This window comes from Aptenodytes patagonicus, chromosome 2 (genome assembly GCF_965638725.1).
Source record: "Aptenodytes patagonicus chromosome 2, bAptPat1.pri.cur, whole genome shotgun sequence".
NCBI lineage: Eukaryota > Metazoa > Chordata > Aves > Sphenisciformes > Spheniscidae > Aptenodytes > Aptenodytes patagonicus.
In genome coordinates this window covers 1,757,707-1,772,563 of record NC_134950.1, presented here as the reverse complement: position 1 = coordinate 1,772,563, position 14,857 = coordinate 1,757,707, and the positions used below count along the sequence as shown (strand labels likewise).

The 14,857-nt window shown below is 45.9% G+C and overlaps 1 protein-coding gene across 11 annotated transcripts in view; it reads left to right on the top strand.

Moving 5' to 3' along the window:
- ADGRB1 (adhesion G protein-coupled receptor B1) overlaps positions 1–14,857 on the top strand; it is a 289,281-nt gene that overhangs the window by 108,205 nt on the left and 166,219 nt on the right. The gene's annotated exons all lie outside the window — the stretch shown is intronic.

Here is a 14,857-nt window from a genome sequence, read left to right as displayed (position 1 = left end):
ACGCAGAGATCACACATTGTTTTTTAAGGACAGGCCCCTAGACATGATCCCTGCTGGCTGAGCTGTAACCCAGCTCCCAATCAATCTTTCCTTCCTGAAATGTCACTAACCTGCACTTAAGTGCAATAAGACTTTGCAGACTAATTGAAATTCTGAGCCAGAGTCAGGAGACATTTGCTTCAAGTAGTGTTTTAATTGTCGGCTCCCTAGGCTGGTAACAGAATATTTTGCTCCTTGCATTATTCAAGGAGACACAAGAGCTCAACCTTTCCCTTTAGGTTAGTGCCCCTCCTCTCTTGGGTTTATGTTCTGTTCTTTATTTGGCCTCCGCTCACGCATTACCTGCATGCATCCTCGTGTGCTTGCTCAGCCAGGGATCAGAAAACCTCAACCATCCCATCTGCTTAGATGCAGCATTTTGATTCAACCTATTGTCTAGAAATAGGGGCCAGCTGGGAAGCATGGGGCTGAAACCAGACCCCAGTGCTTCTGTAGCCGAGAGTAATCTTTTTTGTTAGACGTAAGGGGGACTCCTTCTTTCCATGTATGAGGAGACACTTTCCCTTAAAGCCTTCCACGTGCTATTTGCTGTGACCAGGAGATTACAATCTGGCAGAGAAAGAAGGAAGACTCAAACTGTCTGCAGCCTTTCCCTGTTTTCCCAAGAGTGCTGCACTGAAGCCATGTCTATAAACTTGAGAGTGAAACCAGGTAGAAGTCGTGGTAGCTCCCACAAAGCATCGGATAAGGCCGGGCATTATCAGGAAGGGGTAAAATGAGCCTTAATGAGCATCCTGATCTTCCTGGTCCTGCTGAACTCTTGTTGGCCTTGGGTACTAACCACCATTTCTCTGTGCTCGTCCTGGAGGCAGTTTGGAGGAGCTGGGTGATCTATTTCCCTGTGAGAACCTGCCTGTCCTCCCCATGAGGTGCTGGGATCCTAAAAGGGCCCAACATGGACTCAGCTATGCCATCATCTATGGACAAGGATTAAGCAGAAGATAAACCTGCCTTACCTACCTTACCTGTCTTACCTGCTTATGTTGACAGGTACCATATCAGTCCAAAGAGATGGGTTTGGTTATGATCCCTTTCTGGATGAAGCTTTGGACTGAGGGGTCTGATGGAATTTGGGCTGCACCAGGCTTAGTAAAATACACACAGGACTGTTTCCAGCTGGGATCTATGTCTATAGATCATGGTCAAAAAGAGCAAAATTTGCCTTTCCTCTCCCAGTTGCAGCACCCTCCTATGTCATCATATTCCCCATCGTGATCAGAGACCCTCACTAGCTTAGAAAACAGAGACAGAGGGAAGATGACTCTTCTGAGATCATGCACCACACTTCCAGCAAGCCTGACCAGAAGTCCTGAGTCCTGTGATGCTGCTGTTCCCTACCCCTTCAAAGGGCACAGCTCCCTGCAGACCTCAGACATCCTGGTTTCAATCTGGTCTGCAAGGAACACCTGGACATCATGTCCTGAAAGGAGACTGCCAAATGGACAGTTGGATGTGGCTGTGAGTCAGCAGGCAAGACACCTATATAGAGCAAGTTCACCACCTGCCTGCAGCAGGCAGGCTTGTTCCTTCTCATTTTATACAGCTTTTGGCTTGTGGTTCCTGCTGATTTTAACCACTTATGGTTCTCTGCCATCTCTCAGTTCCCCATGCTATGAGAGAGGGAATCCTCTGACCAAATGACATCCTCGATGTCTAAGAAGGTCATCTGGTCTCCTTCTACAATCAACAGCGAGAAATGGTTATTTCTGGGATGAGACTCATCTCACTCTAAAGCAAGATGGTGAAATAGATAGCCTACACTCTAAAAGTGTTTGTTTTCCTCCTTCAATTATGAAGTCCTCAGATAGACACATCTGTACCGTAGACCTTTAAAACTAGCTGAGATGTCGCCCACTCTGGCAATACTTTGGAGGATTGTATGTGATCTTGCAGTGACCTCAGAATATAGATCAAGTTGCTTTGCTCTTACTTCCCTTTAAATCTTGCTCTGCAGGGAGAAGTGGCTCTCTTGAGGGTAGGAAATTGTATTTTATGTGCAATTGATTTGGAGTTCCTTAGAGCTTTGTTCACCCATCAATGCCCAAATGTCCCTGTCCTCCAGGCCGCAGAGATAGAGACATGAGTTATGCCTGTAACTAATGAGTTTTAGACTCAGTCTTCCTAATAAGATGAACTCACAGTCTTTTTTGCTTCCATTTTTTGGGTGTAGCTTCACCGATTTCTCTCTCTCATTCCCACACATTCCCACACTCCCTTTTGAGAAGAATTGTGAAGGGAGAGGCTGAGGGTGAGGGAGAACAAGGGCTGATAACAATGCTGAAATTAACACACTGGACAGAATCTTTTGGAGGGTGAAGCCCCTTCCTCCCATCTTTCCTCATAATCCAGCTTTACCGGCATCGTTTGTTACGCTGAGCCCCTACCTTGAAATACACACACACATGCTGTTAGCTCTCGCCCCCCACAGCAGCAGACACACCAACATGCCTAGCCTCCAAATTTGGACCCTTTATTTTTGATGTCTAAAGTTAGACCACTTGAATACCCCCCACTGTAAGTTTCTTGCAGCTTTGGTGGCAATAGATGGATTGCTACTCACCTTCAGCCCAGGAACACTTTATGGGAAGTGCAAGAAGGACTAGGCTGTGAAGACACGGAGATACACAGGTACTTACTGTCTAACAGGATGCACTACCCAGGACACAGTGGGCTTGAACAGCAAATTTCAGATTAAGCATGGATACGAGCTAGGTCTGGGTGTGCAGGGCTGAGATATTTATTTTGGTGACAGCTTCCACAGCTGGGAAGTGCTGGTGCTAACCCTTGTGTTTGGGTACTAACTAAAAATATCTCACAGATGTGTTGTGGTCTGTAAAGTCCACGGGTTGTGCCAGATCTATGCTTGGTCTTACTAAACATCTCGGCCAGTAGATGTTGCTCTTGGCTCATACTGATGTGCTCAAAAAAGATGTATCCAACCTGACACGTTTGGGAACCCTCTGAAGCCACGCAGTGCAGATCTATCCCTCACCCAGCATTCTGCTTTTGGCCATCACGGACCATCCCAGACGACCACAGAGAAAAATAAAATATGACACAACTCCTCAGACAGCGGTCACTTGTAATTAGTAGATATAATTATTAGCTGTTGTTTGCTTTGTGCGAAGAGAGAATCGCTGGACAAGCACTCAGTATTTCTAGGGGAGGTGTTGGATCGGACTTATCAGAAAGGTGGTGTGGGGACAGCTGCAGAGAGAAATGATGGGACTAAACCATGTTAAGAGAGGCTGGAGTCAAATAGGTATCGGTCCAGGGGCTGTGGGGCTGCAGCTCTCACTTGGAGTTGACCACCGTGATCCTTTTGTGCCGTGTGGAACAGGTGCCTTGTGCCATGTGTATCTGATGGCTTCAGATATAAGTCGTGGAGAGAAGAATGGAGAGCAGGGCTGAACTGCTGGGGTTGTATTCATGTGATTATCCAGATGGGATTTAGCCATGTTTCTAGTTTCATGGAGTGTTAGAGGAAAATGAATCACCTGGTGTATTGGGTCTCCATCCTGAATAGTCCTGGCAATCGATGATAACACAACCACTCCTGACTCCTCTGAGCACCAGTGGTGACAAAAGGAAAAAAGGATGCAGAGAAATCTTCCACCGTCAGTCCCCATCCTGTATTCTCATATAAATTAATTTCCACTCAATTTTGCGGAATGTGCTGGGAGGAAAGTAACATCCTTGGTCTGTTCAGAATCCACCCATTTGTGCAGACAGTCTTATAGCTCAGGGATGTTTGTCTGCACTTTCCCATAGAAAAAATATCTAATGCACACGATGATTAACATTTAAGTACGGTCAATAATTTGTAAAGTAGTCTGAACCTCTGTATATCTGTTAATATACCCACTCTTCTCCTCTTCCCTCTCCACGCACATTCACCTCTCCTCCTCTGTAGTACCAATCACAGCAGTATTTAGGCACTGTCTAATGCAAGCTCTTAGGATCAAGGACTGTCTGTGACTGTTTTGCCCGTAGAGTGCCAATCCCAGGACGGCTCTCATCTTACTCAAGGCCTCTTAACACTGCTGGAATATAAATGACAAATATGAATAACAGAAAAAATCATTTACAAATGCCTGGGTAAATGCCGAGCCTTCATGGCATCTCCTCATCATCTGTGTTGATATAATTTCTCAATACTGTGCCTTTCTTTTCTTAAGCAGGACCTCAGACCAAAGGAATTTCATGTCAGATTTGTCTGTAGGAAAGAATGGTTTTAAGCAGGACAGACCTTGATCTCTGTTGGCTGAAGATTATAGATATCAGGGTCTGGATCAGCAGACTCAGGGTTAGAAAATGCTCATGAAAATGCTTCAGATGTTCATCAGGAAAAAGGCTTTCTTTTAGCAGTCATAAAAGGAGAAATCAGAGGAAGACCTCACCTGCAGCAAGGTTGCATGGCCACACAGGCCACACAGGCCACACAGGCCACACAGGCCATGCATCCATTTACATTTACAAATTTACATCCATTTACTCGGCACTGGTGAGGCCGCACCTCGAATACTGTGTTCAGTTTTGGGCCCCTCACTACAAGAAGGACGTTGAGGTGCTGGAGCGTGTCCAGAGAAGGGCAACGAGGCTGGTGAGGGGTCTGGAGAACAAGTCTTCTGAGGAGCGGCTGAGGGAACTGGGACTGTTTAGCCTGCAGAAAAGGAGGCTGAGGGGAGACCTCCTCGCTCTCTACAACTCCCTGAAAGGAGGTTGTAGCGAGGTGGGTGTCGGTCTCTTCTCCCAAGTAACAAGCGATAGGACGAGAGGAAATGGCCTCAAGTTGCAGCAGGGGAGGTTTAGATTGGACGTGAGGAAAAATGTCTTTACTGAAAGAGTGGTGAAACATTGGACCAGGCTGCCCAGGGAAGTGGTTGAGTCCCCATCCCTGGAGGTATTTAAAAGACGAGTAGATGAGGCACTTAGGGACATGGTTTAGTGGGCATGGTGGTGTTGGGTTGATGGTTGGACTCGATGATCTTAGAGGTCTTTTCCAACCTCAATGATTCTATGATTCTATGATTCTGCATCAATCCATTATGAAGAACAAGAGCTCAACTCCTATTTAGTTTTCAGGATAAAAAACACAGTATAAGACCACAAGTCTGCTGCCTGCAGGGCCAGATGGAGTTGCATTTCCTTATGTCACCCTGGGACTTTGAAGGGACATGTGTGAGTAATCCCCTCTCACCACTGATAGAAAAGGTGATGACTTTGGGAACAGTTGTTTATGAATCAGGCTGAGAATTGCTTTAATCATTATAATCCCGTGTCTCTAAGGGATCTGTGAGTGAATTGCTGTGCCTGCAGTCTGTTTTATAGTGCCTCAACTTCAGCTTGCCAGCAATGATGCTAATGACTCAACGCACCTACCACACCTTAGCATCAATGTCAAAAGATCAATATTAACCTTTTAATTATAATGTTGATCAAGGTTGATGATATTGATTTCTTGGCCTTGGTGCTAAGGCATGCTGGATACCACGTGGTCATTATCCCAGATGCAGAACTGCTGCTGCTGGCTCCTTAAACTATCATGAAGCAACCTAGTGGCAGCTTTTCATTTGGGTGCCTCCAATGGTTTGAACATATCTCTGCCTTCTCCTTGGACTGTACATGGTGGTCCCAGTTGCCCATGGGACACACTGACGAAACCATTGTCACTGACTGCAGGTGTTTGCTATATAATAAATCCCCTTCACTCATTGGCAGCCAGGATTCCCAAGGTGGATCTGCTCATACCTCAGATTTCTGTTTCCTACCTTAAACACTGGCAGATTCCAAAAGTTCCTCCATTCCCAAAGTGCCCTAATTAATTTGAGCAACCAATAGTGCTCAATTAATGGTCAGAAGAGCACAGACTGAGAGCAAGCAGAATGGTAATACTGACTGTTCAGCATCAACTAATCAGAGACCTTGCAAAGACCAATGAAAGAAAGACTTCATGGCTAACTTCAAGATTTGTGTTGCCAAGGACCTGATCTCCTACCAGATGGCCCACTGTAATTGGTATCCCAGAGAAGAGAGAGAGACGTTTTGTGGAAAATGACTAGCAATGGGATATGAGGTGTTTCAGAGGCTCATAGCATACCTCAGATGGCCTTCAGAGACCTGTGTGGAGCTGAAAGCTTCCATTTCTCTGCAGTTCATGATTGCATACAGGGAAAGATTTGGCCCTGTATGCTGCACAGTGCCTCTAAATTGTGTGCACATCCTTTATTACTGCTAATATTTACCAATCATGTACAAACTCAGGGCAAACTCTGCCCAGGCCAAGGCAGCATCCAGTAAAAATTTCAGGGTTTCAACTTAATCTGAACTTTTCCATCCTACAGGTAATGAATGCCTTTAAAGCTTTCCTTTTTTTTTAACACCTTTGGGAACAGCGCGTCCAGGAGGGAAATCCCTTCCCAACACAGTGGGGTTTGGAGTGGAAAGCTTCCTCCCCTTCCCACCATGGTCCAACCAAAGATCTCAAATCCCTGAAAAAGAGGAAGATGCTGCATCTCACTGCCTATTTTGTGGTTCTGTTTTGCTCCCTTGGGAGCACAGGGTCTGGCAGAGGAGGGTAAAAGGCAGACAGATTTGTTCCTCATCTTCGTAACCTGTCTTGGTGCAGTAACCCCATCACTTACTCTGGACACCTCAAGTGCAGACATAGCTCTATGCTATTTCCTCCCATCGTTGTCAAGGCTGGGACTGGATCCTACCACGCTCAGACTGGTCCCGGGCATTAATCCATAATGTCATTCCTGATCCCAGTGGGAGTGGTCAACGCAACAAAGGATCTCAGGTGCTCACCAGTACAATGCAATTTCTGGTCCCAAGCAATCCAGTTCAGACAGCACCTCTCCCAAGGGCTGTTTTAACTGTCTTTGGGCACTGCTGGGTATCTTTTCTCAGCAAAGAGACCTCCTGAGCTCCCTCGGCATGCAGTCCTTATTGACCCCCAGCTTTGGCTTGCAGATAAGCTCCTCTCTGTTCTACGTCCTAACCCCTTAGACGCACATCAGCATTTAAGTCCCCCAAATTTTTTCACTCACCTTGCCCAAGTAGTACATGACCCAACCATTCTCTCTGTCCCCCTCTTAACAAGGGGACTTGATAAGAGACAGAGACAGAAACTACACACAGAGAGAAGCCTAAAGCCTGCTCCCTTCTGCAGTGAAAACCACTAACGACGTGTCAAAGGATGAGCTGGTAAAGGCAGCCTCTGCCCAGCAAGGCAGCCAGGATTAGCATCTTCCCACTGCAGGATGAGTGTAACCGACAGCTCTGCGAAGGAGAGGACACCGAAGGGAGAAATGCCTGCTGACAACTTGCTTGTTTGCCAGCCTTCCTCAGAGGTGCACACACACCGAGTCCTTTCATGTGGTTTTCAACTGCCTCCGTTCCCCTTCCAGGCAAAATCCTTATTACTGACATCTCTGTGTGAAGAAGGTTTGGCTGTGCATATCAAAATGTCATTAAATATTTGGTTTAATAACTGCCAAGGCGGCTGCCTCAGCATTGCGCTGGAGTTCGCGTTCCTGGCTCTGTCTTGGGAGCAGTTAGTGGAGCCAGGAGTGCTGTGAGCCACGAACAGTGTCTGCAGAGCAGTGTCTCCTTGGCAAAACTGCTCTGAGCAGGGGACATCTGACTCCTGGGTTGTCCTTCTGGGTGATTTACTCTATGTCCTCCTGTGAGATGCTTACCTTAAGAAAATTTAACTTCTGTCTGTGCTGTACAGCAGGTGCCCTGTGATACTGCGGGCAAGTCTTTTAGCTTTTCAGCTCCTCCCCAGTTCATCTTGCAGAGGCAATAATAGCACAACCTCGCCTTGCAGGGGTCTTGCAAAGAGAAACATGTCGTAGCTTGTGGAGGATTGAGAAACTGTGGTCTTGGGGACCATAGAAATCCTTCAGCTGGAAATGCTGTTCAGGAAACAAGCTGAAATTGCACGGGGATTGCAAACCTCTGAGCGTTACAACGTGTCACTGCATTTACGGGTTTATGCAGTGTTCTGCAAGTGCTTTATACCTTTTCAAAGGTGAAAACACCTTTGGTGATACTGAGGCCCTTCAAGCCAGAGCAGGTGGAGCATGAAAGAAAATTTCACAAATGCTCTTCTTTGATTTCCTTTTTGAACAAGCTTTTATGAAAATAGATAGTGACACTCATATCAGGAAAGGTTTCAATCAACTTGGGCTACACAGTTAGATTTTAATGTGTTCATATATTTATCACTGTACAGAGGCACGCATGTGTCTATGCTAATATGTCCCCTCTGTGCTTTGCACCGAAGTCTGCAATAACTTGAAGAAGCAAATAGTGTGTGAACTCAGCTCTGATGTGATTTATACAGTATCAGAGAGGTTCAGGACAGGAAAGCATTTAATTCCTCCCCGGTGGTGCATATTGGATTTTTCTTCACACGTCTGTTCTCTGATATTTTGCCTGCTCTGCTTTGAAATAAGTTAAGTGATTAGGCCTCTACGGCTTTCTTAGGGGAAGACTTTTCCACAGTCTTATTTGATCTCCTGCTCCAGACTAAACATTCCCTTCCTCATTTCCCTGCCCACCTCCCCCACTATTTCCACATAAATAATCTCTCTTTATCCCTAGTGTTTCATTTGCAGGGATTCATGTAATAAGCACAGCTTTATGCTGGGTTTCCTTGAAAGCTGAGCACTGTGGCCTCATTTCCACCCTCCTTAAGTGATTCGCAGAGCAGGGGGAGATTGAAGCTTGTCCTAAATTTTTGTCCAGACTGGGCCTCATTACCTTCATTTGCAGGGACTTGTGAACGTTATGGAAATCAATGACAGCTTTGGCCGCTCAGCAGCTTTGAAAAATTACATCACTTATTTGGGTACCCAGAAGTGAGTGATCTGAGCAGCTTTTTGAACGGTGGTGGGGAATACTAGCTTGACCTTGAGCTGTCTGTGGTCTGAGCACATCTCTGTGAAAGAGAGTCATAGTTAAGGTAGGAAGAGGCCAAGCAACTGGGAAAGTAGCAGAAACCATCTTGTTGGCCAGATCAGGGGTCTTTCGGCCCAATATCCTCTCATTAGCAGTGGCTACCAAGGGAAAATAGCAGAACAAGACAAGCATACAGCATCCTTCCAGCCTTCGGCAACTTGCAGCCCAGAGACCTTCCGAGCAAGAGGTGCTATTTTTGTATCTAATAGCATTTGGTGGGTTTCTCTTTCATGCATTTCCCTAGCTACTTTTTGAATTCATAGAAACTTTGGTACCTTTTCATGCTGTGACAAGCACTGCACAGTTTGACAGTGGTCTGTGTCGGTGAATTATGTCCTTCATTGGTTTTGCACCTGCCTCCTGCTAGTTTCATTTGACACCCCTCAATTCCAATTTTGGAAAAGACAATGAACAGCCATTCCCTGGTTACCTTGCCCTGGTCACTCATGAACTTTTATTGCATCTTCATCATTTCCCCACCCCCACCCATCTCCTTTACATGGAGGAGAGTCCTAATGTATGGTTATGGCTGTTGTTAATATAGTTTGTCAGAGGTAAACACACAGCACAGAAAGGGTGATCCTGGCTGTGCAGATGGATGCCCCTGTCTTGGCTCTCCTACTTGCTGGCTAGTCTAGCTTGAAGTTTGCTAGTGGTTTGTGCACGGATCAGCCTTCCCTTCCCCCCACCCCTGAGAACCCCATAAAAAGTTTTGTGCAATCCCCAAACTCTCATCCCCAAATTCTCTTTTCTCTATAGGACAGTAAGTCCTGTAGCCCTTTAGGCAAGGGACCCTCTTGGTTTCCATGGTGTTCCCGAGTGTCTTCCATGATGACTCACAATAGTGGGTTTCACACCAGGGTCTGATCCATCTCCTTAGAGAGTAGTCCTTGTGCAGGGTCCATTTTCACTCATTAGGTTACCACGATGCCTCTGCCTGTCATGTTTCTTTGATCATCTCTGGGTCTTTGTGTTTAATTAAAGTTGTCATTAGCGAGATAACCTAACAGAGCTCATGACACACAGTATGGACAGTGGGCAGAAGAGGGTACTTACCCCCAGAATTTTCATTTTGTTTCTTACTAGATCAATAATGAGGGTGTCATGTTCATACATCGTTCATCAAAAGCTTTGGCATCTGAAAGAAGGTTGTAGAGAAGAGCTGGAATGAATGATTTTGCTTTTTAGGGAACTTGGGGGGGTTAGTTTTGATATTAGTGTGCACAGTCTGCAAAACAGCAAAGTGTTACATGGGATTTATTTTTGAAAGGGCAGAGGATGAACCACTGGAGCAACTCACTTGTGCTGCCATAGGCTTTCATGGTGTGGGGCATGAGGAGGGGACATCTTCCTGAAAGATTTTTTTCGTTTATTCCACAGAAGTAGCAAACTGAATGCACGGCTCTCCAGGGAAAGATCACTGTTTTGTGTAATAGAAGGCTGTCTTCAAAATAGTCCCTTCTGGACTTGCTCTTTCCCAGCATAGTAAGAAAGAAGAGTGATAAAACCTTGTGGAGCAGCTCTCTCACTTTCCCCATTGTATAACAAGTAACTTTCAGATGGTATAAGACAATCTCACTCTTAATCTCCTTTCAGCATCCTTCCCCCTATTTGCATAAGAAATAACATTTTTTTCACTCATTTGCAAACTGCTGATGATTCTCCAGCCCTCAGATACTGTGACATAAGGTCCATTACAAATATTTCCAGTGGTAGCACACAGAGTTCTGGTGGGTTTATGTAGTCTCGGCAGGTTTTTCTGACACAAGATGTCCTGTCTAACAAGAAGTGTCTGCGGCTGGGGTCAGTGGGAAGCTAAATTCAAAAAAACAAAATCGGAGATGGATGTAGTGTGTCAGCAAAGACCCTTTTGCTGTGCTCTATTGATTGTTTTGTGTTGATTCCTTAGCTTTTGCTGTTGTCGCTGTCATCTAATTTAAGGCATTGCTGTTAAATTAAAAGGCATGATTGACTGACTGGCATCTGAGACACATCGCAGCTGTCAGCTGCAAAGATAAACTCCAGATCGGGATGCAAATCTTCCCAAAGATCAAGGGTGTTTGGACAAGGCATCTAAGCGGAGTTCTCTCAGTTAATTTGTAGTAGGAAAGATCTATTCTTTTGGCATCTCTGCTTAAGATTCAGAACAAGAAATGCCAAATATGAGCTTGCCAGTTGATTCTGACCAACTTGAAATTTTCTCCATTTAACTGTGGAGAATTAGAATACATTGGGTCAGCCTAGCATGAAAAGTAATTTGTTTTAGTACGTGATTATGATAAGAACCAACTGAGGAGGATCAAAAAGCTCTTCAGAAACTGGATTAAAGGCCTTCCTGAATGACAGTCTCCATGGCACTCAAAACAGTCCCATGAGCAGTAGCCTCACGTGCAACAGCCGCTTTTGCAAAAGTCATGCTAGGAGCTAGGACCATTCTCAAAAAAAAAAAAACCCAACAAGCTAAACCTTGTTATGTGATTGAGTTGATAGCTGCTGGTTGTGATGGGAATCTCTGGAGCTGGAGGCATGAACCACAGCTACTCCAGTTAAAGGGAATAAAGAGCAAAGTGAGAAAGGTCTGCAGTTGTGCAAGGCTGTAGCCAAGCAAAACTTGCTAAGTGGGAACGAGTTGGGGATGTGACCTTCACAGGAGTCAGTGCCTTTGAAAAGCAAAACCCTTCATAAAGCGGTTGCAGCAGACTCATTATTTCTGGATTAAGGACAGATGGCAACTCAACCCACATCGATCAGCGGGTGCAGCCGTTTGTTGAGAGCTGATGAAACGGGACTCCAGGGGCAAAAGGGACTATCTGCAAAGGGTCCCATTAACTTCAGTGGGATTCTGCATTGTATTTCACACGGGTTACTCGCTTCCCAGCATCAGAAAGGTCTCCTTCAACCCCATGCTTGAAATGTAAGAAGGGGCAGAGCAGGGAAATGTGTGGCAGACAGGTGGGAATGAACGTTTCCTAGAAGGTGGGGAGTCCATGAGGGTTGTTGCAGCTCAACAAGTCACTCCTGATGCGCTGAGTGATGGGGCATGTGTGCAGCCACTGCAGTGACAAAATCCCACTCGTGTCTCTTCTGCAGCATCTGCACTGGGCTAAAAGCATCTGTGTGTTGCCACAGCTCAGCTGCTCCACAGCCATGGTAGCTCATTCACTTGTTGTTACCCAGCCACCCCTTTCCGCCAGCCAGATGCTTTCAAGTAGTGGGCAGAAGAGCCAAGTGTTTTACTCATGGCACAGCATTTTTTCTCCCTTGAAGATGGGATGGGTATAACTTCATATAATAGGCCCTTAACTGCTTGTTTACAGTACCACTAAAAAAGACAAATGACTTGAAACAGTGAATGACTAGACCCAGGAAAAGAAGGGAGATTTCAAAAGGTTTATCTGACAGCCAATAAACAGGAAAAATAACACGCAGTATTTCATTTGTCAGGACCGTGGGACAACCTGATGATAAAAAAGGATTACTCCATAAAGTGGGGAATACCTTTGTCTTGGCTATAAATGCCTGTGTTGATTTAATAAGTGCTCTGGTACTTCTCTAGTTTCTCTTTAGTACTCACAAATGGGATGGAAACTGAGGAATAAGGAGAGGAAGGAAGTTATCTGTGCTCTAGCTCATAAAGAGATCTCATTTCAGTTAAGGGTTTGAGATCATGATGGTTTTTATCTTATTTTGACTGGTTCTCCCGTTGCTGAGGATAAGCAGAGTAAGAAGTCAAAGACTGGAACCTACGCTATCCCCCACTCTTTCCTGTAGTGATACCAGGCAGCATCTATTGCTAGGGGGTTAGTGTCATCATAATAGGTTATATCCTGAAATGCAGACTTGTTTGAATAACCCTTCATCAAACTGGGGACACCATGACAGGCAACCAATCTGGGTAACCAGTCTGTATTTGGCTTACAAACACAATATAAAATAACCTTTTAAGACACCGGAGCAATTGTGCATTTTGACTCAAAAAGAATCCCGAGCAAATAAATCACAAGCCTAGCCAAGGCTTGCGTGGAGCTGCTTTCTCCCTTCCCCAGCCCCACTCCTAATCTGCAAGGGAGTGAGAGTAAAGAAAGACATCCTTAAAAGGGCAAGCAAAGAGTTGATTAGCTCCTAAATGTGTCTGGTTACAGATGTCCTATTGATCAGCTCAAGTAAAGCATCAGGATACCTGCCATTAACGCCAATGGCCTCTTGCAACTGAAACACAATCTGTCTCCCATCAGGAAACGGGAGAGTCAAGCCTGTTTCTCTGTGCTGCTTAGAAAAGGAACCAGCAGAGAAAGTGACTTTCAAGGGAAAGACAGTCTTCTTCAAGGTCAAATATTTATTGTGTGCCAATAACAACTCCATCTTCCACACTGCTGCCAGGATCTCCGAGCACCTTGCTGGCAAGGTTCACTAGCCTGCATTTCCATCCTGCTCTATTTTCCTGTGCTATTCTCATTATCAAGTATCTAAGCAGCTTCCACTGCATTCAGCAGCGTGAATGTTGCTGAGCATGTGTTTATTTTCACTCTGTCTTGGGAGCAAAAGTTAGAGCGCAGCTAGGCTGGTGGTAGTAGAGTATGAACTCATGGCTTTATGCTGTACAGGTGGATGAGTATCTGCCCATCCCTGTGCAAGGGGGTGCTGGTAACATCCCTATATTCTGATCTGGCACCTAGCTGGGCTGTTGAGGACCCTCGTTTTTCCAGACAGGTCTGGTGTACCAGACCCTGTCAGGAGGGTGTGTAGGGAGCAGCGGAGCACACAGCTCAGAGGACAGCCGTGATCTCCATTGCCTCATAAATAGCAATACAGGGAGGCTGGGTCAGCTGAAATGGATCATTTGCATCTCTGAATGTTGGTGAGAAAAAAGAAAAGGAGCTTTATTTCATTTTTAATTTTTATTTTAAAAAACAGCATTTGTCTTTCTCCCAATGTTTCCTCTCTTCAAAAATCTACATCTTTAGCTCATTATCTTTATCTGTGCCTGAACATGGCACGTAGCTGAATTTCTTGGACTTCAAGCATCTCCAAGTGTAGCTGTGGGTAATGAGAGAATGCACAACAGGAAAAGTAGCCATCTGAGAGTGGCCACCTCGGGGATGAAGGGCCACCTCTGCTCCTCCCTATAAGGTGGGCAAACGATGGAGCAGAAGCAGTCACCAGCTGTTAGAAGCAGAGGCCTGTTACAGAGCAGATTTTAGCTTGCTGCATATGGCCGATGGGGAGTGAACTGACCACTGAGGGATATGACAGCTTATCCATCACTTGAAGGGCCTGGATGACCCCCTGCTGTCTTTTTACAACATGAAACTCAGCCTTGCTGGGCTTCCCGCTGGCGTCCTGCTGTAAGGCTTTGGACTGTGGGAGGCAAGCCAGATTCAGACGGTCTTCACGGTCCATCCTGCTATCAACATTTACGGATATCCCACCAGGGCCAGTTGTTCTTGGCAGCAAGCTGGAAGGACGCAGGGTGGAGAAGGCTGCAGAGGCTCGGCATTTCCCTTCTGCAAGTGGCAGGATCATCCTTGTAGCAAGGGGCTTGCTGGCTCCATCAGCTTGCAGGGCTGTAGCTGGTGGTACAAGGGGGGAAGCTGCATGTTGTTGACATCAGCGCTGAGAATGGCTGGGAAGGGAAGCCAAAAAACCACCTTCGTCTTATGGTGCTCACAGATTGCTCCCCATGGGTGCTGCAAGGGTGCTGGAGGGCAATATCATTCCCCCACCAAAGCTGTCCTTGAGAGCGGTGCCTGTCTAGGACTGGTGGTATCTGCAGTGTGGGGAAAAGTACTGGCAGGACCCGTACCCCTTCCCAGCTCCCTTGTGCTGT